At 42.3% G+C, this 25191-nt stretch overlaps 1 protein-coding gene and 1 non-coding gene across 2 annotated transcripts in view; one reads left to right on the top strand and one right to left on the bottom strand.

The window, feature by feature from the left end:
- The window catches only part of LOC124556378 (dynein axonemal intermediate chain 3-like), a 293608-nt gene that overhangs the window by 109033 nt on the left and 159384 nt on the right, over positions 1 to 25191 (bottom strand). The gene's annotated exons all lie outside the window — the stretch shown is intronic.
- LOC124557466 lies at positions 18570 to 18676 on the top strand. Its single transcript, XR_006968725.1, has one exon. It is a non-coding gene; the product is annotated as a U6 spliceosomal RNA (small nuclear RNA).

Raw genomic sequence — 25191 nt, 5'->3', positions numbered from 1 at the left:
AGCGCTACTAGCGCGTGAGAATATCTCCATTTCAAAGACTTCTTGGTTCCTGTAATGGTTTTTCAGTAAGCTACAAAATCATTCGAGCGTACCACATTAGTACCGACACTGGACAGTAGTTGTGAATTGATTCTGTGAGAAACATTGGTGAGCCAAGTAAGAGCGAGGGCTGAGGCGATTTGTAAAAGCGTAACAGGTAAATCTGTTTTCTCCAATTGGACTACGTACTGGCTGTATCTGCCTATTTTACTTCTTCCGCGACCTTCACGATGAAGACGTAAATTTGTTCCTCTAGTAACAGCAGCTTAACTCCTTTGAGAGATCACCATTTCTGAATCTCACAAAACGTTCACAATGATGGTAACACTTTCAGCTTTCTAAAGACTTTCAAATTCTCTTGCACAATCACAATCGCCTTGCAGCCATCATCCAACAAAATTTATTTCGTGCATGACACTGTTGTATCCAACTCGATTGCTTACAGTTTAGTGAGACTCCTGAGGTCGTGATCTACGCGTTGGGCATGACAGATCATTCTGCTGTGTGATCTCTTGTAGTGCTGTTGCTTGACCACACCATTTTCCAATGCACTCTATTAAGAACTTCGTGCAAAGTATGTGGAAATCTCTCTGTTCCCTGACGATTGCCAAACAAACTAAACTAATCTGTACAGACGTGTTCAAATTATTAGACTCGACACAATTTGTCTACCAATTTTTGGAGTATTTTGTCATTTGACGGTAATATGCATCCTCAGAAGTCTTATTACATGTTGTTTCTTTGAAATTTCTCTGCGACTGTCATTGAGTAATGTCATTACGCAACTGACTGGAGCACAGTTTTTTTAGCAGTGGTAAGATTTCCCCTAAACAGGAAAAAGCGATATCAGTCGAAGTGTCAGTCGACAGATAATTTCTTAACTTCAGATGTATTAATTTTATCATATTGATAACTTTGTTAGTTTTGTGCACAGGGAGCACATCAGCAGCTGTTCCTGAGTTTTCAGTTATGAATAAGACGAAAGATATTTCACCCAGAAAAGTTGCTAGTGTTTCGCTGCCTCTCAATGAAAGCAAATACGTGAATAAGGAATATGATTTATTTTAGACAACTGTGAGCAGCCTCAAAGTTTCGTTGTACGGATGTGGTAAATGCCAAATGAAACGTTTCCCATAGAACAATAAAAATGTCCACAAAAAACAGAAGGTTCACATCCACTGAAGTTTATCATCACATGAATGACCCCTGTCGTAGCGCCAGCCATAGCCGTTAGGAAGACATTATTCTAAGATGATTTAAAAGCTTGTCGTCCAAAGAAATGCGGGATCAGCACAGCAATGAAAAGCAAGACATCACTAGGCCAAAGAACTTTAGGAATGCAATAGCAATGGCATAGGGTGTTACCCAATTAAAATTAATTGAGAAAACATTTTTTCTTTGCTTTTCATTCTGATAATCTGTTAGCACTCACGAAGTTTCCATTTCATGATGGGCTTTTATACAACTTCATCATTCATTAATCTGACTAAAAATTTTGTGTTTATGACCAAGGCTTGCTTCAGTGATGTATCTGTGTTTACTATAATGGAGGAAAACAACCAGTACATCCAAAGAATACCAGGAGAAGTACTCATGGCAGAGTGTGAAACATGTAGTTCATGCCTGCTAAAGAAACCGGCAAGCTGCACATAGTTGAAAGTGCAATGCAGCAGCAAAAGTACAAATAAAATCTGCAAAACCAACTGTTACCACAAATAAATCAGTGGTTTTCGATTCTTGATGTAATTTTTATGCTTGACAGTGCACCATGCCATGAAAGAAAGACTGTATCCAAATTCTTGAAAGAAAAATGACTAGAAGTTTTACACTGATCTGGGAACAGTTGTGACATGAACACCACAGAATAACCTATGGGCAATCGTAAAGAAAAAAACCAAGACAGGAAGGCTTCAAAGAAAAGGTAACACACGTGATAACGATGTTTCGGAAAAAAAAATCTTGTAAAGCTTTAGTACGGAATATGCCAGAAAGGATTAATATGTTAATAAAGGGTAAGGAAATGCCGATTAAGCATTAATTGTGTCATTTCTAACGGAAAATGGAATCCCATGCTTCTTGACAGAGCGTAAGGGAACGATGCGGGAGACCCGCACCGCCGTACTAGACCAGGTCCTAATGGAGGTGGTTTGCGGTTGCCTTCCTCCGACCGTAATGTATACGAAGGATGGCACAACAACACCCAGTCATCTTGCGGCAGGTGAAAAATCCCTGACACCGCCGGGAATCGAACTCGGGTTCCCATGTGCGGGAAGCGAGAACGCTACCCCGAGACCACGAGCGCGGACTCATTTCTAATATCTTGCGATAAATAATTTGCTGCAGAATCCTTGAACATATTCTCAGTTCGAACATAATAAACTTTCTCGAGACTGAGGAGCTTATGTCCACAAATCAGCATGGTTTCAGAAAATATGATATACTGAGAACTACGGCAGATTCCATATTTCTAGATTTCGGGAAAGCATTTGACACGGCGCCCCTTTGCAGGCTGTTACCGAAGGTACAAGCATATGGAATAAGTTCACAGACATGTGAGCGGCTCGAAGACTTCTTAAACAATCGAACCCAGTATGCTGTCACGGCGAGTGATCATCAGAGACAAGGGTATCGTCTGGAGTGCCACATGGAAGTGTGATACGACCGCTGTTGTTCTTTATATACGTAAATGATTTGGCCGACAGGGTGGGCAGCAATCTACGATTGTATTCTGATGATGCCGTGGTGTACGGAAAGGTGTCGAAGTTGAGTGACTGTAGGAATATACAAGGCGACTTAGACAAAATTTCCACTTGGTGTGACCAATGGAAGCTAGCTCTAAATGTGGAAAAATGTAAGTTAATGCGGATGAGTAGGAAGATCAAACCTGTAACGTTCCGATAGAGTATTACTAGAGTCCTGCTTGAAACAGTCAAGTCGTTTAAATATCTGGGAATAACGTTGCAAAGCGATATGAGATGGAACGAACATGTGAGAACTGTGGTAGGTTAGGCAAATGGTCGAAAACACGGAACTGCAGAAAATAAAGCAGGCGAAAGGAAATGGAGATGTCTAAAACATAAGATTGACGTAAAGTGCAAAATGGCTAAGCAGAAATTGCTGGAGGATAAATACAAAGCTATAGAAGCACGTATAACTAGGGGAAAAATAGATACCACAAACAAGAAAATAAAAGAAGCCCTTAGAAAGAAGAGTAGCAACTACATGAATATCAAGACCTCAAATGGAAGACCAGTACTAAGGAAAAAAAAGGAAGCTGAAATATAGAGGTGCTGTACAAGGGTAATGAACTTGAAGGTTGTATTCTTCTTCTTTCGTTTCACCCTCTTTAGGGTACGCTGGATCAATCATTTCTTTGTGCGTTGTTCTTTTCTTAGGGCCCAGTATTTCTTCATTCTTTCTGATCTTCTTCTCCTCTCTTCTTCCGAGATGAAGGATTTGGACTTTTGTGTGGATTTGTCTTGGAACCTTATGTTTTCATCTTTAGTAATTAATTTATCAGTTCGATCAATAAGTGAATTTTCTGAAATATTTAATTCCACTAGGTCTTTCTCAGTTTCTTTAAACCAGTTGGGCTTCGTTTTTCGGTTACGGAAGAAGTCAAAGATTTGTTTAGTTAATCTGTTGGAATCCATTCTGAGAAGATGACCATAAAAATTTATTCTCCTTTTTCGCATAGAATCTGAAAGTTTTTCAATTTTCTTGTAGAGAGTTTCATTTTTGATGTATATAATCTTATTGTCTTGAAATTTTGGCCCAATGATTTTTCTTAAAATTTTTCTTTCCTTTATCTCAAGTTTCTCCATTTGGCCTTTGAAATTCATGTTAAGTGTTTCTGCTGCATACAGTGCTTCTGGCTTAATCACTGTCTTGTAATGTGTAATTTTGGACCCCCATGAAACGGATTTTTTGTTGTATGTATTTTTTGTTAGTTGGAAGGCCAATTCAAGTTTATTTTTTCTGGATTCCATTGCTTTGCTTTCCCCAGCATTCCAAGTAATCCATTCTCCAAGATATTTGAATTCTTTTACTATTTCAATCTTCTGTTCTTGAACTTTGAGGTATTTACATGAGTGCTTGATGTTTGTCAATATCTTAGTTTTTTCAGAGGAGATGTGAAGACCAATTTTAGCTGCTTGTTTCTTTAGTTCAAGGATTTGCTCCCGTGCTTCTTCCATTGTTTCAGCAAACAGGGCCATATCATCTGCAAAAGCAATGCAATTTACTTTATGGTTCTTCTTTTTGCAACCCAGTCTTATACCACTCTTAATATTTGTGTTCCATTCTCTGACTACTTTCTCAAGAGCACAATTGAACAGCAACGGTGAGAGCCCATCGCCCTGTCGCACTCCCGTTTTTATTTCAACGGTTCCGACAGTTCGCCCATAAATTTAACTTTCGAAAATGTATTTGTAAGGGTCGCTTTTATAATATTAGTTGTTTTCTTATCCAAACCCATTTCTTCCAGGACTGATAACAGAGATTCTCTATCAATCGAATCATATGCTTTTTTGAAATCAATGAAGGAGATTACGTATGTCTTTGCCCTTGATTTTTGGTAAGCCATGATGTTTTTGAGGTTTAGTATTTGTTCCGAACATGATCTACCCTTTCTAAAACCTCCCTGGTATTCCCCGATTTGCGGATCCAATTGCGGCTCTGCCCTGTTCAAAAGGACTTTAGAAAGAATCTTGTACGTTATATCCAGCAGTGATATTCCTCTGTAATTGTTGGGGTCTGTGGATAGGGAAGGAGGAGGGGGAGGAGTAACACCTCGTTAAAAAAAACCTGGGTCCATCTGGCTCCGGATGGTAGCACCCTGTAAGGGCCCCTGCCTAGGGTTACTAGGTGGAACCTGGTCAACGGTCTCAAAGGCGGAAGAGGAAGTTCAGATTCCCAACGGCGGAGAGAGCGGAAGAACTACCTTCAGGACTCACAATCTTGGTTGTAAATTTTGTGGCCTTTGGGCCACACCCAAAATAACTTTCATCAATCATGGAAGTGTGTGATGTAAACTATTTTACCCCAGGTGGACGATCCACCGTACGCCAGTACGTCAGCAGACATTCGGATTCTGGGGAGTCTGCAACATTGCACAAAGACAAGTCGAAGGTTGTATTACAGAAAGGAACGAGGAAATAAATGAATATGAGATTGGAGACATGACACTGCGTGAAGAATTTAACACAGCACTGAAAGATCTAAGTCTAAAAAAGGCCACTGGAATAGATGACATTCCCTCAGAAGTTTTGGGAATCTTGGGAGAGCCAGCCATGACAAAAGTATTCCATCTAGTGCGCGAGGTATGTGACGCAGGGTAAATACACTCAGACTTCACGAAGAATGTGCTGATTCCAATTACAAAGCAATGTGGTACTGACAGGTATGAATATTACCGAACTATCAGTTTAATAAGTGAAGATTTCAAAATACTGTCGCGAATTATTTACAGAAGAACGGAGAAACTAGTAGAAGCTGACTTCGGGGAAGATCAGTTCGGCTTCTGGAGATATGTGGGAATACTTGAGGCAATACTGACCTTGCAACGTATTAGAAGATAGGTTAAAGAGAGGCCATCTTATGCTTATAGCATTTGTAGTCTTAGAGAAAGCATTTATCATTGTTGACTGGAGTGCACTGTTTGAAATTCTGAAGGTAGCATTGGTAAAATACAGGGAGTGAAAGATTATATACAACTTGCAAAGAAACCAGACGGTGATTATAAGAGTTGAGGGGCATGAAACGGAAGCAGTGGTTGAGAAGGATGTGAGACAGGGTTGTAGCCTATCCACAATGGTTTTCAATCTGTACATTGAACAGTAAAGAAAAGCAAAGAAAAGTTTGGAGAAGAGATTAAGTTCAGGGAGAAGCAACAAAAAACTTTGAGGTTTTGCCAGTGACATTTTAATTCTGTCAGACACAGCAAAGGATTTGGAAGAGCAGTTGAAAGGAACGGTCAGTATCTGGAAAGGAGGACACTAGATGAACGTTAACAAAAGCGAAACAAGGGTAATAAAGTGTAGTTGACTTAAATCAGGCAAGTCAGAGCAAATCAGTTGGGAAAGATACATTAAAAGCTTTAGGTGAGTTTTTGTGTATGGGTAGTAAAATAACTGATGATGGTCTAAGTAGAGATGTTGTAAAATGTAGACTGGCAGTGCCAGGAAAAGAATCTGTGAAGAAGAGAAATTTGACAACACCGAATATAGATTTCAGTGTTAGGAAGGGTTTTCTGAAGGTATTTCTCTGGAGTGTATCCTTGTACAGAAGTGAAACATCAATGACAAGTAGTTCAGACAAGAAGAGAACAGAATAGTTCTAAATCTGCTGCTACAGAACAATGCTGAAGATTAAATGAGTACTACAGTAACTAATGAACAAGCAATATTATGTTGACAAACTGCCTATTGGCTTCTGTCTCGGGTTCTTCGGCCGACGTTCATCTAATGATTTTTCTGACGTTTCGCCAGCACGAGTGGCTGGCATTGTCAAAGCTTCACCCTCCATTGCCGGTGGTGAACTGGAGCAGAGCTTGCGGCCGCAGACTATATGTACCTGGCGCGCCAACGTCCGAGGGCTTCTCCGCGGTCATTTCCGGTGCGGTTCTCCTCTTGCTACCTGCGACGGTCGTTCGCTGCAGTACGGGAAGCCAGGATCCGTTGACCTTACGGCTTTCCTCTTTCTTGTTCAAACTGTTCGCGTGTTTTTGTATTTCTACAGCTTCTCTGAACAAGCGAGTGTGATAATGCTTCTCTACAGCCAGAACTTCCGTGTCGGCAAATTTTATTACGTAGTCGGTCTCATTCAGTGCGTGCTCTGCCACGGCCGATTTCTCCACCTGCCCCAACCTGCAATGTCGCTTATGCTCTTTGATTCTGGTGTTGATGGATCGTCCAGTCAGTCCGATATAAACTTTTCCGCATGTGCATGGTATAGAGGACTACCCATGGCGACGCCTTCCAGCTGTTCGTAGAAATCGCCATTCCACGTGAAATAGCTCGTGGTGAGACATGCATGGAAGAGCTTTCTGATGTCCTGCGGGAAAATGGAACCGATGTGCTCCAGAGCGTCACTGAGTGGCACTTTCGTAAATAACGAAACAACATCAAAGCTGGCCAAGATGTCGTTTGGTGCAAGTTTCAGTTTCTTCAGCTTCTCAATGAAATGTCCTGAGTCCTTAATGTATGTGTCAGTCTTCCCCACGTGTGGCTGGAGCAGAGAGGCCAAGTGTTTTGCCAGTTTATATGTCGGCGATCCAGGAGCGCTAACGATCGGTCTCAGTGGAACGTTGTTCTTATGGATCTTGGGTAATCCATAGAGCCGAGGTGGTAGGGCTTCTGTGTTGCGCAGGTTTTTCTGTATGTCTGCCGGCAGAGAAGACGCCTTGCTTAATCGATTCGTATTCCGTGTGATACGCTGCGTCGGATCTGCGCTTAGTTTTCGGTACGTCGTCGGATCTAATAGGTCTCGGATCTTTTGCTCATACTCTCCGGTCTTCATTACGACGGTCGCATTCCCCTTACCGGCAGGCAGTACCAATATACTCTTGTCGGCGTTGAGATTCTTAATGGCTTGTACCTCTTCTTTCTTTAGGTTGCAAGCTGGTGGTTCCGCTCGGCGCAGTATCCTGGCTGTTTCCGTGCGTATTTCCTCTGCCCTTTCACAAGGAAGGGTCCGAATGGCTGCTTCGGTGTTGGGAATGATATCCTCCATAGGTATAGTTCTCGGGGTGATCACCCCGACCGATCGTTAGCGCTCCTGGATCAACGACATGTAAACTGGCAAAACACTTAGCTTCTCTGCTCCAGCCACACGTGGGGAAGACTGACACATACATTAAGGACTCAGGACATTTCATTGAGAAGCTGAAGAAGCTGAAACTTGCAGCAAACGACATCTTGGTCAGCTTTGATGTTGTTTCGTTATTTACGAAAGTGCCACTCAGTGACGCTCTGGAGAACATCGGTTCCATTTTCCCGCAGGACATCAGAAAGCTCTTCCATGCATGTCTCACCACGAGCTATTTCACGTGGAATGGCGATTTCTACGAACAGCTGGAAGGCGTCGCCATGGGTAGTCCTCTCAGTCCAGTGGTGGCCAAGTTCTTCATGGAACAATTCGAAGCACACGCACTGGACTCGGCGACTTGCAAACCTAAGGTGTGGTACAGGTACGTCGATGATACTTTCGTGGTGTGGAGCCATGGTGAAGAACAGCTCGGTGACTTCCTAAGACACTTGAACAGCCTCCACGCCAACATAACATTTACCATGGAAGTACAAAAGGACAAGAAACTGCCATTTCTAGATGTGCTGGTCACAAGGGACGGCGAAACCCTGGGACACAGCGTGTATCGAAAACCGACACACACGGACCGATACCTGCACAAACTGTTAAACCACCACTCGAGCCAGAAAAGAGGCATGATTAGTACGCTCGTAACGAGAGCAGGACGAATATGTGAGCCGCAACACCTCAAACGAGAAATGCAACTCCAGGAAACTGTCCTGAGGAGCAATGGGTACTCCACAAATTATATTAGAAGTGTAACAGAGCCAAACACTCGGCGAAGTAAGGAACCAGAAAAAGAAATGTCGGGTACGGCCTTTCTGCCATACATTCCCAGAGTGACGGACAGAATCGGCCGTATATTGCGCAAACATGGCGTAAAGACGATTTTCAAACCGACAAGGAAGATCAAAGAGTGTCTTAGATCGGCGAAGGAGAAAAGAGACCCACTTGCAATGTCGGGAATATACCGTATACCATGCACATGCGGAAAAGTTTATGTCGGAATGACTGGACGATCCATCAACACCAGGATCAAAGAGCATAAGCGACATTGCAGGTTGGGGCAGGTGGAGAAATCGGCCGTGGCAGAGCACGCACTGAATGAGGCCGACTACGTAATAAAATTTGCCGACACGGAAGTTCTGGCTGTAGAGAAGCATTATCACACTCGCTTGTTCAGAGAAGCTGTAGAAATACAAAAACACGCGAACAGTTTGAACAAGAAAGAGGAAAGCCGTAAGGTCAACGGATCCTGGCTTCCCGTACTGCAGCGAACGACCGTCGCAGGTAGCAAGAGGAGAACCGCACCGGAAATGACCGCGGAGAAGCCCTCGGACATTGGCGCGCCAGGTACATATAGTCTGCGCCCGCGAGCTCGGCTCCAGTTCACCACCGGCAATGCAGGGTGAAGCTTTGAGAATGCCAGCCACTCGTGCTGGCGAAACGTCAGAAAAATCATTAGATGAACGTCGGGCGAAGAACCCGAGACAGAAGCCAATAGGCAGTTTGTCAACAAGTGGGCACGAAAGCCTTAACAATTTTCCAATATTATGTTGATAATTATTATTTTGGATTACTACAGAGTAAAACAAATTTTTCTTATCAAACGCGTTTCGAGTTTATTATTTGCAAGGCATCTTCTGTGACCTGAATTTTGTACGTATTTGTGTTTATACTACTTTGTTTTACATGTGGGGAATTATAAACTGAGAATGTAAACAGTTCTGGCACTTTCTGCTTCCCTATAACGTAATAATAGTTTAAATTTCTACTTACGAATATCGTAGATGCTGTTTTGCACCCATTCTTTTTCCCTTTTACAGCTGTTCTTCTTCTGCTTATTACCACACGAAATTCTGTTGCACTGCATGGATGCTTTTTTACTTTATCGTTTCTTTTATTAAGTTTAGCAGATAGTTTGTATTGATAAGTGAGTCGTCGTTTATCACGTTTTGTTCTCTGCAATGGATATCTGCATATGGGAGCTGTGCTGCGCTGGTGTAAAGCACTTTGATGTGGTTATTTATCTACATGATTTTTATATCTTGTTGTATGCTGGTAGAATGCTGGCATGACAATTGTGTATTAAATGCTCTGAAAATGCGGAATGGTTTGCTTCACACTTCCAGTGCGTGATGTGTTCATTGCACCGTTATAATATACAGGGTGTTACAAAAAGGTACGGCCAAACTTTCGGGAAACATTCCTCACACACAAATAAAGGAAAGATGTTATGTGGACAAGTGTCCGGAAACGCTTAATTTCCATGTTAGAGCTCATTTTACTTTCGTCGGTATGTACTGTACTTCCTCCATTCACCGCCAGTTGGCCCAATTGAAGGAAGGTAATGTTGACTTCGGTGCTTGTGTTGACATGCGACTCATTGCTCTATAGTACTAGCATCAAGCACATCAGTACGTAGTATCAACAGGTTAGTGTTCATCACGAACGTGGTTTTGCAGTCAGTGCAATGTTTACAAATGCGGAGTTGGCAGATGCCCATTTGATGTATGGATTAGCACGGGGCAATAGCCGTGGCGCGGTACGTTTGTATCGAGACAGATTTCCAGAACGAAGGTGTCCCGACAGGAAGACGTTCGAAGCAATTGATCGGCGTCTTAGGGAGCACGGAACATTCCAGCCTACGACTCGCGACTGGGGAAGACCTAGAACGACGAGGACACCTGCAATGGACGAGGCAATTCTTCGTGCAGTTGACGATAACCCTAATGTCAGCGTCAGAGAAGTTGCTGCCGTACAAGGTATCGTTGACCATGTCACTGATGGAGAGTGCTACGGGAGAACCAGTTGTTTCCGTACCATGTACAGCGTGTGCAGGCACTATCAGCAGCTGATTGGCCTCCACGGGCACACTTCTGCGAATGGTTCATCCAACAATGTGTCAATCCTCATTTCAGTGCAAATGTTCTCTTTACGGATGAGGCTTCATTCCAACGTGATCAAATTGTAAATTTTCACAATCAACATGTGTGGGCTGACGAGAATCCGCACGCAATTGTGCAATCACGTCATCAACACAGATTTTCTGTGAACGTTTGGGCAGGCATTGTTGGTGATGTCTTGATTGGACCCCATATTCTTCTACCTACGCTCAATGGAGCACGTTATCATGATTTCATATGGGATACTCTACCTGTGCTGCTAGAACATGTGTCTTTACAAGTACGACACAACATATGGTTCATATGTAGAGACTCTTCGTGCTCGTATTGTGGATGGCTGTGATACAATACGCCATTCTCCAGGGCTGCATCAGCGCATCGGGGATTCCATGCGACGGAGGGTGGATGCATGTATCCTCGCTAACGAAGGACGTTTTGAAAATTTCCTGTAAGAAAGTGTTTGAAGTCACGCTGGTACGTTCTGTTGCTGTGTGTTTCCATTCCATGATTAATGTGATTTGAAGAGAAGTAATAAAATGAGCTCTAAGATGGAAAGTAAGCGTTTCCGGACACATGTCCACATAACATATTTTCTTTCTTTGTGTGTGAGGAATGTTTCCTGAAAGTTTGGCCGTACATTTTTGTAACACCCTGTATATATACTTCCGCTCATTAATTACACCCAATAAATGACATCTATTTCTCTATAGATAAGGCCTAATACCGTGGGTACAGTTGAGGAAGCAAAGGAATAGTACAACAGTTGTACACATGTCATGGTATTTTTTGTGGTCATCGAGATACAATAGTATCCAACAAACAATGTTATGTACATAAACGTTATGTACCTATCGGATATATTTGTTTACCTATTTGCCGACGGACGCCGCATTTGCTGCACCTGTGTTGTTACCTGTAGTGTTGTGATGTCCGCAGCGAACGGCAAGCATTGCTACGATACATAACATGTGGTTCCTGCACGTCAGTTCCTTTGTGACACTGAACTGTGCACATCGCTAGTAAGGCTCCATGAGGGGAGATATCCATAGAAAAACGTACTGCAATTGTAGCACTTAACCAAACAGGTTTATCTGTTCGCCAAACTGCTGAACAGTGTAATGTGTCTATAGGGGGAGTGCAATACACCCTTCACCATCAGAAGATAACAGGTAGCAATAATGACATACCACGACCAGGACGACCTCGTAAAACAACTGAAAGTGATGATAAATATATCAGAATTACCAGTGAGAGAAATAGATTCAAAACAGCGCCCCAAATTCGTGCAGAATTGGTAGAAATGAACACGACAACAATATATGTTGCAACAGTAAGAAGGAGACTGACTGAATCCGGCTTGAAAGGCTGTCACAGCAAGAAACCCCCTTCCAAGGCCCATAAATAAACAGAAGGGACCTGAATGAGCTAGAAAACATCGTAATTGGACATCGGAAGAGTGGACGAAGGCGTTATTCACTGATGAATCGAATTTCTAGATTTTTGGAACCAGAAGGAGAATATTTGTTCGCCGATTTGTAGGGGAAAGGGTAGCCCAGCAGTGTGTTCTACCTACAGTTAAACACGGTGGAGGTTCTATTATGGTTTTGGGATGTTTTGCCGGAGATAGAAATGGCGACATTTTGAAAATAGAAGGATGTATGGATCAGAAGCAGTACCACAGCATACTTCAGTATCATGAAATACGAAGTGGATTGCGCTTAATAGGGAAAGGGTTCACCTTACAGCAGGATAATGACCCGAAACATCGCTCGGCATACTGTACGAACTACATTGCAGCAAAGGAAAAACAGGAAGTACTGAATGATGTGGTAAGGCCGTCCCAAAGCCCCGACGGTAATCCCATTGAAACGGTATGGGATGAAGTGGACAGACGTAACAGGGAAGTTAATATATCGAGCAAGGAACATCTCTGAAATATTGTTAAGGATGTGTGAAATCATATAGATTCACGATACCTACAAAAATTGATTGACCGTATACCTCCAGTTTGTGGGGCAGTCATTAAATTCAAAGGAGGATACTTTAATGAAAGTAAAATATGATGACTGTGATTGTACTGGAAGTTCATATAATTATATTTTGTGAGAAATAACGTTTGATCTGTGTTGTAAAATATGAAATACCAGGGTGTAAAAATTTCAATATACCCTGGTATATATATACCAGGGTATATATATATATATATATATATATATATATATATATATATATATATATATATATATATGGAATGCCTATGTATACTGCATCAGAACTTGGGCATACAAGTTTTCCGGTCGGGGTGGCCGAGCGGTTCTAGGCGCTACAGTCTGGAACCGCGCGACCGCTACGGTCGCAGGTTCGAATCCTGCCTCGGGCATGGATGTGTGTGATGTCCTTGGGTTAGTTAAGTTTAAGTAGTTCTAAGTTCTAGGGGACTGATGACCTCAGAAATTAAGCCCCGTAGTGCTCAGAGCCATTTGAACCGTTTTCATTCAAGTTTGTATGTTCCTGATCCCTGGAATTTAACCCTTTTGACTATTGATTGGCGAAAGTTTGGAAAGGTCGTACGGTTTTTATACGCTATATAGAGGCTCTGTTGCTTTGGCATGTCTGACACTCCGTGTGTTACTTTATGTGATTAAGTCATAGTGTACCAAATGCTTTGTTCCTGTGTGGTGTTGCCATTGTGTATGTGTGTACATGTGGGTTTGGGTCGCGTGAGGTTTCCTAAATTCTGGATACGTTGGATGTGTTGTGTTTGTTTTGTATTTGTGATTGAATTTTTTGACCGAATCTCTGAACTACATACACTGATCAACCAGAACAATTATAACCACCGACGTACTATCGATATAATGCCGTCCAGGCGATAGCAGCGTCACCTGGAGAGGAATGAGTGGTAGTCAGACTCAGTCACGGTGCGTGTAGTATCAGTGAGCGTGCTGTCCGTGTGTAGAATGGGGAAGGCGCGCGATCTATTTGGATTTGACCGAGATTGTGATGGCCCGGAGGCTCAGCACGAGCAATTCGAAAGTTGCACTACTTGTCGGGTTTTCGAGGAGTGCAGTGCTGAGTGTCTTCAACATGTGGTGAAACCAAAGTGAAATCACGTCCGAACATAGTGGGATTGGGCGGACACCCCTCATTATTGAAGCCAGACTTCGTAGGGTGGGCAGACTGACAAAACAGGACAGATGGCAAGCTATGGCGGAACTAACATCAGACTTTAATGTTGGGCAGAGTACAAGTGAATCTGAACACAACGTGCACCAAACAATCTTCACGGTTTGCCTCCACAGCTGATAACTCACGCATGTGCCAATGTTAACGCCACGACATTGACAACTATGACTGAAATGGGCACATGGCCGTCGACACTGGATGTTGGCGCAGTGGCAGATCGTCACGTGGTCTGATGAATCCCGATACCTTCTTCATCATGTCATCCGTCGTCTTCCGGGGCAACAGCTCCTTGACATTGTACTGCAGGACGGAGACAAGCTGGCGGCGGCTCCCTTACGGTCTGCGGAACATTCACGTTGGTATCCATAAGTCCAGTGGAGTTCGTGCAAGGCCCCATGACTGGTTGCAGACCACTTACACCCATTCATGACTATCAAGTTTCCCGACGGCAGTGGAATTTTTCAACAGGATAATGCGTCATGTCACGAGACCAGGAGTGTAATGGAGTGGTGAGAGGAACACAGTGGCGAGTTCCAATTTGTATACAGGCTCCCTAACTCGCCAGATCTGAACCAGATCGAACACATCTGGGACGTGATTGAACATGGCGTTAGAGCTCATCACCCCTCCCCGGTATTCACGAGAATTACGTGACTTGTGTATGGAGACGTGCTGCCAACTCGCTCCAGCCACCTATCAAGGCGTCATTGCTTCCATGCCACCATGCATCACCGCTGTTATCTGTGCCAAAGATGGACATACTGGCTATTAGGTAGGTGCTCATAATGTTCTGGCTGGTCAGTGTGTGTGTCATACCCATGTTCCTAGCTGTTTGTATCATTGTACTCATTTATTTTTCTAATTTCTCTTGTTGAGTGGAATCCTGTTTATTCTATATAACATGTGTCTTAGAGCAGCTAACTTCCGGTTGTGAAGATGATTGGAAGCGGAATGTATTATTGTATCTATGGCTGTTGGTTTTCCGTAAATTTGAAAATAATTTTTGCAATCTTCCTTTGTTACTACTATGTAAAGAACTTTTATTTGGGCTTCTTTTTTTAAGTGTGAACTTTATGCTCTAATATGCTTTGTTGATTTCTGTGCGGGGTTCATCTACTTTTTTCGTTTGGATCATCTACCAGACAAATAATGTCATCCATATATGTGTGCCAATATATGATTTTAAATAATTTCATCAGCGACTATCTTTTCAAATATCTGGTGTTATAAATGACTGATAAAATGTTGCCTAAGGTTCCTGATATTACGGATAGCATACGTAGTCCATTGCTTTGCAGGTAATATTCATTTTCAAACTGGAAGTGGTTTTGTTCAGTAATCAGTTTGAGTATTCTTGTTATTCTGTTGCCGGCCGCGGTGGCCAAGCGGTTCTAGGCGCTTCAGTCCGGAACCGCGCGACTACTACGGTCGCAGGTTCGAATCCTGCCTCGGGCATGGATGTTTGTGATGTCCTTAGGTTAGTTAGGTTTAAGTAGTTCTAAGTTCTAGGGGACTGATGACCTCAGATGTTAAGTCCCATAGTGCTCAGAGCCATTTGAACCATTTTTTTTGGTTATTCTGTTACTGCATAATGACGTTACTACGGGATAAGAGATTTTGTTCTTTGATTTCTGTTGTTTGTGTAATAGGGATAGAAGTGTACACGTTTTCTATGTTGAATGAAATAAGTGGTGGTGTGTATAGTGTCTCTACGTTTTGCTCGTGTTCTATTAGATCTCTTGTGTTTATAATTGTTCTATCCTTTTTTGTTTTGTAGTGCTTTGCAATTATTTTTTGGAGATGTTTCTACATGTAGTGTGCTGAGATTTTCCCGAAATTTATAACTAGGCTCATTTGTACCATGCATTTGTGTAATTTTGGTTGGCTGTGGAGAGTTGGTGCTTGTGTGTTCTTCTGTGTTATACAGATTTTCTGTTTTTATCGGTAAATGCGTGTTCGATGTTTTTAAGCACTTTTTTCTCATTTGCCTGATATCGTGTGGTTGGATCTGATTTCAATGTCTTTATGGTGTTAGGGTGCTGAGTATAATTGGAGAGAAAAGAAACTTGTCGCACAACTTGACTAAAAGAAGGCATCAGTCAGTTGATAGGACAAATTCTGAGACACCAAGGAATCGTCAGTTTAGTAACAGAGGGGAGTATGGAGGATAAAAATTGTATAGGGTTACCAAGAGATGAATAAAGTAAGCAGGTCAAGTGGATGAAGATTGCAGTGATTAGTCGCAAATCAAGAGGTTTGCATAGGGTGCAGCAGTATGTAGAGTTGCATCAAGTTAGTCTCTGGACTGAAAACCACAGCAACAACGATAGAGGGTAGAGGAGTGCCGACAAACTTTATTACCTTGAGTGGAATAGAAGGCAATGAAATTATTCTGGTACGGTGTTCCCTCTGCCACACGTTTTAAGAAGGCTTGAAGAACGCAAATGTATAGAAATATGTATTTTGTCAAATAAATTGTATTACAAAGCGTTGCATATGCTTTGGAAATAAAGTATGGTTACTGTGTGTGGTAAGCAGTTGGAAAAAATTTTTAGTCCAAGATATGGGTCCCCATATAAAAAGATAATGAGTTTTAATTTCGTTTTAATGTGGTAAACTAGTAGGATATGCTTTCATCATGAGCAGCAACAGTAGTTACTTGACTTCCTCTGCTGGTTGAAGACCTCCATTAGATCTTTACATGCATTACGTCTTCAATGATTTGTACTCAAGCTGCTCCATCTTAAACTAGGTCGTTGTCTCCACCTTTGCTTCTCTTTCGGAATCCAGCAAATAAATTCCTTGGTTCATCTAGCATTCATTTTCTTGTGTACATGTTTCACACACCTACATTCCATTTTCATTACAACCACAAATACATCGTCCACTTCACTTTGTTCCCTGATCCATTTGTTTCTTTTCCTGACCCTCCTAATAACTCTCATCATGCAGCTATCCATTGCTCTCTGAACAATCCTTAGTAACAGAATGGTTTTTCCACTGTAAGTCCATGTCTCACTGCATGTAAGTCAAAACTGATAGCTGTTGATGTGGTCTTCAGTCTGAAGACTGGTTTGATGCAGCTCTCCTTGCTAGTCTATCTTGTGCAATCCTCTTCATCTCCGCCTAACTACTGCAACCTCCATCCACTGGAACCTGCTTACCATATTCGTCTCTTGGCCTCCTTATACAATTTTTACCCTTCCCCCACACTTCCTTTCATTACGAAACTAACGATTGCTTCATGTCTCATGACGTGTTCTATCAACTGAGCCCCTCTTTTACTCAGATTGTACCATACCTTCCTTTATTTCCCCAGTTCGATTCAGCACCTCCCCTTATTCGATCTACCTATTTAATTTTCAACATTATTCTGTAGCACCACATTTAACAAGCTTGTATTCTTATCTTGTCTGAATGTTTTTTGGCCATGTTTCACTTCTGAACAAGGCTCGAATGCATACAAATATCATTAGAAAAGACTTCCTAAAACTTGAATTTATGTTCGATATTAAAAAATTTCTCTTTTTCAGAAACTCTTTTCTCGCTGTTGTCAGTCTGCATTTTATATGCTCTCTACTTGAACCAACATCAGTTATTTTTCTGCCAAAACAGAAAACCTCATCGACTACTTTTAGTGTCTCGTTTCTTAATCTAATTCCCTCAGGAAGACTTGACTTAATGCACTACATTTCATTACCATTGTTTTGTTTAATTTCGTCTTACAAAAAATGGTTCAAATGGCTCTGAGTACTATGGGACTTAACTTCTGAGGTCATCAGTCCCCTAGAACTTAGAACTACTTAAATCTAATTAACCTAAGGACATCACACACATCCACGCCCGAGGCAGGATTCGAACCTGCGACCGTAGCGGTCGCGCGGTTCCAGACTGTAGCGCCTAGAACTGCTCGTCCACTCCGGCCGGCTCGTCTTATAACATCTTTTCAAACACTACCCATTCCGTTCAACTTCTCTTGCTAGTAGTTTAACGTATCAGACAATTACAACGTCATCAGCAAACAGCAAAATTTTTATTTCTCCTCCCTAAATTTTAATTCCCTTTCTAAATTTATCCTTCGTTTCCTTCATTGCTTGCTCAATGTACAGACTGAATAAAACCGGGGAGAGGTTATGTGCTTGCCTATAATCCGTTCACCATAAGAATAAACCTGATGTAAACAAACACAAATGCGATGATTGGTCAGAAGCTGTAGCACACGTACACCGGTGTTGTTACACTCTTGGAAGTAGGCCCTACTTACATATTAGATATCTTATTACGGTACTAAGTTACGTTAAATGAAACTTTAAGATATTAAAATGTATTAACAGCCATCAACGTTTTTCTTAATCACGCTTTAGCTACGAAATTTTTATTTAAAAAATCGTGTACAGTCGCAGCCTTTGCATCTTTGTGCTGTGACTGTCGCGCTGTTAATGCTCAGTATGAAAATGGCTCAGACTGCTTTCTGGTCCGTAGTGAAACACACGTGTGCAACACAGTTAAAAAGTGCCGAGAAGTAAGCTGTTCTTGATGTTTTTCATAAATTTACGGATATAATCGGCTTTGAAGTCTTCCCAGCGTTCTATACAATGTAGATAATAAACTCGCATACATTTCACGTCTAGCGTACTCGCTTTGACGGTACATATACTAAAATTGGAACGATACAGAGAAGATTAGCATGGTCCCTGCGCAAGGATGACACGCAAAATCGTGAAGCACTCCACATTTTTTTATATTTCAGCCGGCACGGTAGCTCAGCGTGTTCGGTCAGCGGGCTGCGGGCTCTCTGTAATAAAAAAAACTGGGTCAAGAAATCAACGATCAACTCGAAGGGGTGTCTTGTGACGTGCGTCCAGACCAAACGCAATGAACGGTATCGAAAAAAAAAAAAAAAAAGGCACAGCCGGTAGCGAAACAGACTGTCAACCTAATGCGGTTGTTCGTGCGTTGGTTCAACCGTAGCGGTCGCTCGGCTCCAGAGTGTAGCGCCTAGAACCGCACGGCCACTCCGTCCGGCAATACTTCAGTGGCTTCAATATTTAACTATACGGTGAAATCCTTCAATACTCTCTTACGTTACACACAGCTTATGCAGAAAAATTACCCTGTGGTTAAGTCAGGAATTTACATAATTCTTGTTTTTAATTACAATAGTACGTTAGTTAAAAACGATAACGTGTTGCGGTTTTCGTCTAGTCGTCTAAGGAGCGTATTGTGGGAGATTTTCAGTGTGTTATTTCATTCTGCTTAAAAATTAAATGACATTCGAAGCTGTATTGCTCCTCCGCACGTCTTTTTTTTACGTGTGAACTGCAGTTGGCCACGTCATTGCAGGCTACCTGTACCAGCTGACTGGCCAGTGCTGTCCAAGTTGGATGCGCCGGTAAAGCTGTTGTCTTGTATTATCGCTAAGTTGATGTACGCGTAACGCACAGCTCAAAACGTACTCTTATTATCGTATTTGAGCAGATGCGCAAAACTATAGACCTATATCTCTGACGTCGATCTGTTGTAGAATTTTAGAACATGATTTTTGCTCGAGTATCATGTCGTTTTTGGAAACCCAGAATCTACTATGTAGGAATGAACATGGGTTCCGGAAACAGCGATCGTGTGAGACCCAACTCGCTTTATTTGTTCATGAGACCCAGAAAATATTAGATACAGGCTCCCAGGTAGATGCTATTTTTCTTGACTTCCGGAAGGCGTTCGATACAGTTCCGCACTGTCGCCTGATAAACAAAGTAAGAGCCTACGGAATATCAGACCAGCTGTGTGGCTGGATTGAAGAGTTTTTAGCAAACAGAACACAGCATGTTGTTATCAATGGAGAGACGTCAACAGACGTTAAAGTAACCTCTGGCGTGCCACAGGGGAGTGTTATGGGACCATTGCTTTTCACAATATATATAAATGACCTAGTAGATAGTGTCGGAAGTCCCATGCGGCTTTTCGCGGATGATGCTGTAGTATACAGAGAAGTTGCAGCATTAGAAAATTGTAGCGAAATGCAGGAAGATCTGCAGCGGATAGGCACTTGGTGCAGGGAGTGGCAACTGACCCTTAACATAGACAAATGTAATGTATTGCGAATACATAGAAAGAAGGATCCTTTATTGTATGATTATATGATAGCGGAACAAACACTGGTAGCAGTTACTTCTGTAAAATATCTGGGAGTATGCGTGCGGAACGATTTGAAGTGGAATGATCATATAAAATTAATTGTTGGTAAGGCGGGTACCAGGTTGAGATTCATTGGGAGAGTCCTTAGAAAATGTAGTCCATCAACAAAGGAGGTGGCTTACAAAACACTCGTTCGACCTATACTTGAGTATTGCTCATCAGTGAGGGATCCGTACCAGATCGGGTTGACGGAGGAGATAGAGAAGATCCAAAGAAGAGCGGCGCGTTTCGTCACAGGGTTATTTGGTAACAGTGATAGCGTTACGGAGATGTTTAATAAACTCAAGTGGCAGACTCTGCAAGAGAGGCGCTCTGCATCGCGGTGTAGCTTGCTCGCCAGGTTTCGAGACGGTGCGTTTCTGGATGAGGCATCGAATATATTGCTTCCCCCTACTTATACCTCCCGAGGAGATCACGAATGTAAAATTAGAGAGATTAGAGCGCGCACGGAGGCTTTCAGACAGTCGTTCTTCCCGCGAACCATACGCGACTGGAACAGGAAAGGGAGGTAATGACAGTGGCACGTAAAGTGCCCTCCGCCACACACCGTTGGGTGGCTTGCGGAGTATAAATGTAGATGTAGATGTAGAAGTCCCACGTGAAACGGAAACCCGATGAGACTCCAGCATACGCCGAAGTATACATAGTGCAGTGTTTACATTAGGTTTATTCTTATGATGAACGGACTGTAGCTCCCTTTTCAGCTACTGCCCCTTGGTTTTTATAACTGCAGTCTGATTTCTGTACAAGTTTTAGATGTCTTCCTCTCCCTACATTTTACGCTTCCTACTTTCATAATTTCAAAGAGTGTATTGCAGTTAACATTGATAAGAAGATTTTAAAAATCTGAAAATACTGTAAACGTTGTTTTGCCTTTTCTTAAGCTGTCTTCAAGCAAAATTCTAAGGTCGATATTGTCTCCCGAGTTCCTATATTTCTCTGGAATTGAAACTGATTTGCCCCAAAGTCAACTTCTATAAACTTTTCCATTCTTTTGTAATTAATTCATTTCGGTATTTTGCAATCGTGACTTATTAAACTGACAGTTCGTTAATATTCACACCAGTCAGCAGCAGGCTTTTTCGGTATAGAAATTATTAAACTCTTTTTGAAGTCTGAAGGTAGTATGCCCGTCTCAAATAACTTGCACACCAGGTGGAATGATACAATAATGGTATGCTCTTCCAGGGATCTCAGTAATTCTGAAAGAATGTCGTCTGCTTCAGGCTTCATGTTTCTACTTAGGTCTTTCAGAGGTATGTGAAATTTCTCTCGCACTATCATATTTTTCATTTCATCTTTATTTACTTCCTGTTCTCTTTTTATGCTATTGCCTTCAATTTATTTTCCTTTTATAGACCCTCTATACATTCCTTCCAACTTCAGCCTTCCCTTCTTTGCCTCTGCAAGATGTCCCAGGATGAATGGTCAATATTCGGGGATATGAAAGAAACGAACATATGAAGCAAAAAAGTCTAGTAACCACGAGCACTTGCTCGGTGAAAATGGTGTGTTTCAGAGTAGAGAAGATGAAGAAGTGCTTATAGCTCTTAAAGTATGTATTTTGGAGTCCATGTTTATTTGAGTTTTTTTTGTTTCGAATGGCTGTTCCTGTCATATCCCTTTATATTAACCATTCCTCCTGGGACGCCCTGTGTAACGGTAAGAGTAAATCCAGCCATAACTTGCTTGGCAGCTGTTGATTTAATTATTAGGTTCAGTTAGCAATGCAGATCCTGTGCCAACATCCAGCAGGTGGGGAGTTGGTGTGGAATACACGGTCTTCGCCTGCAAAAAACGTGCTGGAATTCGGCAATACCGCTTATCGTCGACAGAGAGATCGTACCGATGTCACAGGTGGAAGCGATGGCAAAATATTGTGCCAGCTGATCACTACAGCCGGCCTCTGTGGCCGAGAGGTTCTAGGCGCTTCAGTCCGGAACCGCGCTGCTGCTACGCTCGCAGGGTCGAATCCAGCCTAAGGCATGGATGTGTGCGATGTCCTTAGGTTAGTTAGGTTTAAGTAGTCTTGGGGACTGATAACCTCAGATGTTAAGTCCCAAAGTGATTAGAGCCATTTGAACCATTTTCTTGTGCACCATGTTCCCCCTTGTTGATATCGCTGGAAAATCACTACAGCAATCCCAGAGTAGGAGCTGTCTGACGCCATGCAAAAGTCCTCCTCCAGGTTGGGGTGCGAAAGAATTGGCGCATTAATCAGCGCGGTTTTGAGGCCTTGGAATTCATCTTCGTCCCATTCCCACGACGTGTTTTTTCCTGTGAGATGGCATAACCGCGGTGTCGCTAATTTCTTAACATGGACGAATCGTTTATAGAAATTTACGATGCCAAGGAAGCCACGTAGTTGTTTCTTGGTTGTTGGCGTGGAAAATTTCGTAATTGACTCTATTTTGTCCGGGTCTGGTGCGATTCCTCCGCAGTAATGATACGTACGAGGAATTTTACTCGTGAGGTTCCTATGCATGACTTCGTGATGTTGGCTGTGCCAGCTGATCACTACAGCCGGCCGCTGTGGCCGAGAGGTTCTAGGCGCTTCAGTCCGGTACCTCGCTGCTGCTACGGTCGCAGGTTCGAATCCTGCCTCGGGCATGGATGTGTGTGATGTCCTTAGGTTAATTAGGTTTAAGTAGTTCTAAGTCTAGGGGACTGATGATCTCAGATGCTAAGTCCCATAGTGCTTAGAGCCATTTGATCACTACAAGGCGCGTGATTACGGCAAAGAGTGTTTGCATTGGCTAGCGTCACTACACTTAGTACTGACTAGCTCTTAACATTCAGATAGTTGCTTTCCATTTCTCAGATGTCTCTTTCATTATCCTGTACGTTGACGTATTATTCCCACACTCATGCATGCTTGTAGAAGCCTTGGATTTCTCGGCTAGCCAGTCCTGCTTTGCCACTTCGCGCTTTCTGTCAGTCTCGTATTTTAGGCGTCTGTATCCCGTTTCGCCTGCTTCATTTGTTGCATTTTTGTAGTTTCTCTATTCGTCACTTAGATTCAATGTATCATTCGTTATCCAAGGGTTTCTACTGGTCCTTGTCTTAATGTCTATTTAATCCTCTTCTGCCTTCACCATTTCGTCTCTCAAGGCTACCCATTTGGCATCCTTGTCTTACTGTCTATTTAATCCTCTTCTGCCTTCACCATTTCGTCTCTCAAGGCTACCCATTTGGCATCTATCATATTCCGTTTCCCTGTTTCAGTCAATCGTTGCCTAACACTCCACCTGAAATTCTCAACAAGCTCTGGTGTTTTCAATTTATCCAGATTCCATCTCCTTAATTTCTTACCATTCTGCAATTTCTTCAGTTTTATTCTGCAATTCATAAGCAATACATTATGGTCAGAGTCCACATCTGTCCATGGAGAGCCGGCCGGAGTGGCCGAGCGGTTAAAGGCGCTACAGTCTGGAACCGCACGACCGCTACGGTCGCAGGTTCGAATCCTGCCTCGGGCATGGATGTGTGTGATGTCCTTAGGTTAGTTAGGTTTAAGTAGTTCTAAGTTCTAGGGTACTTATGACCACAGCAGTTGAGTCCCATAGTGCTCAGAGCCATTTGAACCATTTTTGTCCATGGAGATGTTTTGCAGTTTAAAATCTCGTTTCGAAATCTTTGTCTTATCATCAAATAATCCACTTCAAACGTTCCGTTGTCCCCAGGTCTCTTCTATGTATACAACCTTCTTGCACGATTCTGAAGCCACGTGTTAACAATGTGCTCGACGCAGATTTCTACTATGCAGTTTCCCCTTTCATTCCTTTCCTCCACTCCACGTTCTCCTGTTATTTTTCCTTCTCCTCCTTTTCCTAGTATATAATTTCCTCAACTATCTGAATTGTGTCTTTCATCTCATCATACATTCTTTCAGACTCTTCATCGTCTAGGGAGCCAGTAAGCATGTAAACTTTTACTACTCTGATAGGTGTTGGATTCATGTCTACTTTGGCTACGATAATGTGTTCACTACGCTCTTCGTATGAGCTTATCTGCATTGCTATTTCCTTATTCATTATTAGACCTACTCCTGCATTACCCCTATTTGATATTTTGTTGATTACCCTTAACTGAACTGAACAGAAGTCCTTTTCTTCCTACCACTGTACTTCACTGATTCCCACTTATTTAAGTTCAACCTGTGCATTTCCCCTTTTAAATTCTTTACCGTATCTGCCCAGTTAACGGATGTAACATTCATCACTCCAATCCACTGAACGCCAATTTTGTTTTCCTGAGGACCTCATCCTTCTGAATAGACCCTGCGCGGAGATCCGAAATGGGGATTATTTTTAACCCCAGAATATTTTGCCATTATCATTAAGCCACTCATCTAGTGCTGTATGTCGTTGGAAAATGTAACAGCTGATATTTCCACTTGCTTTCAGCCATATGGATAACCAACATAACAAGAACATGTTGGTTCATGTTACCGCTATCCCTGCAGCTACTGAAAAGACTGCTGCCCCTCTTCAGGCACTACGCATGAAGCAGATAGAATACATTGGTTATATATTTTCTCTGTCAGACATATCGTAAGCCTAGTTTATAGAACCATATTTAGTTTACATAAAGAATTCTAGGCCTTATTTACTCTTATGTTTATTTCTTTTTCTGTCCATCCTGTTAAGGGAGGATGTAATGGATTATGGCCCAAAAAAAAAAAAAAAAAAAAGATTTTTCAAAAATATTATTTTCTTGATCTACACAGTTTAACCTATGTTGTGTGTGCATTTTATCGTGATAGCAGCTTTAGAAATGCCTTTGAATTGTTAAACAGATTAACCCTGCATTGGCGGCTACTCCCACTTTTTCCGACATTTAGGCTCTCTGTGGTCATCAGTCCCCCTAGAACTTAGAACTACTTAAACCTAACTAACCTAAGGACATCACACACATCCATGCCCGAGGCAGGATTAGAACCTGCGACCGTAGCAGTCGCGCGGTTCCGGACTGAGCGCCTAGAACCGCTAGACCACCGCGTCGGCGACATTTGGGAAACTGCTTCTTTCAGCGGAACTTTGATCAATGTGAAGGCTGT

Source organism: Schistocerca americana, chromosome X, assembly GCF_021461395.2.
Source record: "Schistocerca americana isolate TAMUIC-IGC-003095 chromosome X, iqSchAmer2.1, whole genome shotgun sequence".
NCBI classification, from domain to species: Eukaryota; Metazoa; Arthropoda; class Insecta; order Orthoptera; family Acrididae; genus Schistocerca; species Schistocerca americana.
The sequence above is the reverse complement of the archived record's forward strand: the minus strand, read 5'-3'. Positions and strand labels throughout refer to the sequence as shown.